We start from the raw sequence: 3,538 nt of genomic DNA, 5'->3' as shown, positions 1-3,538 counted from the left end.
ATGCTGTTAACCTCCACCCAGACCCCATTCGTTCTGCAAGTCCTGACTCAAACGTAAATCCTGTACGGATAGGTTTTGAGGTCTGGATTTGGAAACTAATACTTAAGTCTTTTATGCACATTTGACCGGTTAAGTTTGTGCTTTCAGAAATTTCATGGAATGGGCTCAAATATGGAAAAAAGTACTCCTTATCAACTGAGTCTCTGGCATCACTCGGGGTTGAAAAGAGCTGTGCCTAAATCCACCCACTTTCAACTTGGTTTCTATAGCCAAGACACATGCTTGCTTGTCCAGCATGATAGACATTCTTATCAACTGAGTAAGGGGCACCTGGGTGGCTCGGTCAGTTAAACACCTGACCCTTGATTTCAGCTCAGGTCGTATCTCAGGATGGTGAGATTGAGCCCCACATCAGGCTCTGTGCACCAAGCACAGAGCCTGCTTGGGATTCTCTCTCCTGCTCTCGGCCCCTCCACCACCCATGCATGCCCTCTATCAAAATAAACAAACAAATTGAGTAATTAGGATAATACAGGGGAGGTGCAGATGTCTTCCAGAAAGTTCGCAGGTCAAAAGTCTTGCTATTCCAGGAACTTTCAAGTTCTGAACTACTTGGGGGTTGACAGTCATACATAAATTAAGACTTCGAAGAATCCAGGTGGGCAGCGTCGGATTTGGATGGATACTGCAACACTTTTGTGGTTAGTTTTCAAGTTAAAGCAGATCTACCGTGATGAGCTCTCCAAGACGATTTTGTCATCCAAGAGTACCATTTTCCTTAAAGGTCTGTTTGTGAAGTTTCTTTAAAAAAACAAAACACAACAACCTACACAGATCCAGCAATACCTTATTTTTAGGCCTTTAATCTTTAGGAGAACTAGAATTAACCAAGAAGATTGTGACTGCCACGTCACACTAAAGAGAATTTTATGGACATACTTTCACATTTAGCACAAGATCCAAGTCTAGCCATCTTCCAAGTGCCTGGTTTCAGCCACCACCTCAGAACTGTAGATGTTTCCGTTCCGCCACTACAATTTCCTACATACAACAAAACAAAGCAAAAAATTACGGTTTCTTGCTCTTCCCCTCCAGGAATGTGTTAAGACTGTCTCTGAGAAGATAGCACCAGTTAGAAAGTTCCTAACACACTGTAGGTTCTCATGCAAGGACTATCGCGTCCGTGCATCCAAATGAAGTGCCCTTTTCCCCTAACGTAAAGGATATTAAACTGTTTTAATGATGCTGTCACTACTGCAAAGGCTCCAAAATTCTCAGATTTGTACCTAGAGGCCACGTAAGACTTCAACATCTCATTGTTGGTTAAGAGTTCCCCAATTATTCAATGAAGGTTTTACTCTCAAACTGAGGTCTAACCACAAATAATCTTGAGACTACACATTCCATACTGGCCTTGACTAGTTTTAAATAGGATTTGGGCCATGGGGCAGGATTGACTGCAGGGAAGCCAGAATGGAAAACCACCTGAGGCCTTAGTGAAGCCACTTCACATTCTTTTAATTTTCCTAGTCCTCCCTCCCCGATGCCATCTGTACGACCTTTATAGCATGAAGCAGCAGCGGACCTATGAAATGCAAAAGCTAGAACCAGAGGCCAGAGCTGCAGCCGAGTCCATCCTTTCAACTGATCGCACTGCTGGTTCTTCTCTCAAAGGACAACTGTGAAGTGGAATCTAGCTTTTCTTTGTTTTAAACAACTCCAAGACTACACACACGCAAAATACACGGTTGGGTTCTCCAAATTCCTGGAAATACCACGTTACATTGACAAAAACAGACATGAAGCCTGGATTTGGGACAATTGAAGAAATGTTATAAAAATTTATTATTCAAATCCCAAGGCAAAAAATCTCAGGTTGGAATCCTCCTTCATCTATTGGGCACTAGTGCGTAGAAACATTAAATTAACAGCTAATATTAATGAAGTATTATCACAATTTATTTCAATATCAAACTAATTTAGATGACTAATGCACATAAATAGGCAAATGTGACAAGCTTAGATTTTATTTATAGTTTACTTGAATGAGAATCAAGTCTAGCTTAATGTTCCTCAGCTATAAATGATTACTTCATGTCCTTGGCCTGGGGGTCAGGAGAAATCGTAAAAAAAGAGCCATGAAGAGGATTATCTTACCCCAATGCATAAAAGATCTTTTCTCCTTGAAAGAAAGACCCCAAGACCTCCATTGCACTTTTATTTGAATGTAGTATTTGGGACAACTGTCCCAAAGGGCTGATATTTCCCAATTTAATCTGAGGTCATAATAAAACAAGCAACAAAACAGTATTTGGGATTTCAGTTTCTCACCCTTATCACCAAGACTCACTGCCTCCCATCATCAATATTTATTGAGCATTTACAGTGTACTAGGCACAATAGAACATACAGAAAACATTGTCCCTGCTCTTGAGGAGCTTACATTCTAAAAGAAAAAAAAAAATACACCTCTTTTAAAATGGTATTTTTGTTTGGTGTTTTCTGCAAGGTACTGAGGAAATAGTCTGTAGGGTGAGCTTTGGGTATAACTTAGCCCCATCATTATTTAAAGAGAGGAAGAGGAAGGATTTTAAAGGCAGACAATGACAGACCATTCAGGAAAGATAGGGTTTACAAGGAGATAAACACAATCTCATCAACTAAGGAGAGATTTGCTGCAGTAAATAGGATGAGGGAAATAGTTTGTGGGATGCAAGCAAAGGAAGCAAGGTATCCTTAGACATTGAGTGGAGCCAGAAAAATCATGCGGCCTTTTTTCCAAGTACACGGCCACCAAAGTAGGAATGGTTGGTGACAAGACAGAAGGCTAAAAAAGGTAATCCTGTACACCTGACAAATAGAAAGAATAAAGATCCAAATTGAAGGCAGGCTATAACAAGATCAAGAAATCCTTAAAAACAAAAGTGATTTGGAAGCACAAAACTTAATGCTACCCAATGTCATGATGGGCCAAGAACAAAAACATTGTGGCTTCCTAAGTCAGAAAATGCCATATACCAAAATTTTAAATGGAACACATTACTTTTTTTCCAATCAATCTCCCGTCTGGAAAAAAAAAACACAAGGAGAAATATGGGACATGGTGGTTGGGAACAGTAGTAGTTATAGTAGTAGTATTTTGTTGTTATGATAAACTTTGTACTTAAACTTGGTAAAAGCCCATTAGCTGCCAACAGGGAATAAGGAATAAATTTCCAAAAATGTACAATTTCCTTTAGAGAAGTTTCAGAACCAAAAGACTAATTTACATGAAAAGCTGTAGAGAAAGTAGTTGAAAAGTCCATTCATAAAACTTTTATTCCACTTACATGAACTTAATACACGTGTTCTTAACAATTATGCTTGGATTGTTCATGAAAATTTCATAAGACATTAAACAAAGCTAGCCGTCATCTCAAGTTATTTCCCTGTTAACTATTTTTACAGCACATGCATGTTAGGCAAGTATCAAAAAAAAAAAAAAAAAAAAATCACAAAAGCAAAAAAAAAAACCCAAAAACAGAAACAAAAAAAAACA

The sequence above is a fragment of the Panthera uncia genome, chromosome F2 (assembly GCF_023721935.1).
Source record: "Panthera uncia isolate 11264 chromosome F2, Puncia_PCG_1.0, whole genome shotgun sequence".
In the NCBI taxonomy this organism is placed as follows: domain Eukaryota; kingdom Metazoa; phylum Chordata; class Mammalia; order Carnivora; family Felidae; genus Panthera; species Panthera uncia.
The sequence above is the reverse complement of the archived record's forward strand: the minus strand, read 5'-3'. Positions refer to the sequence as shown.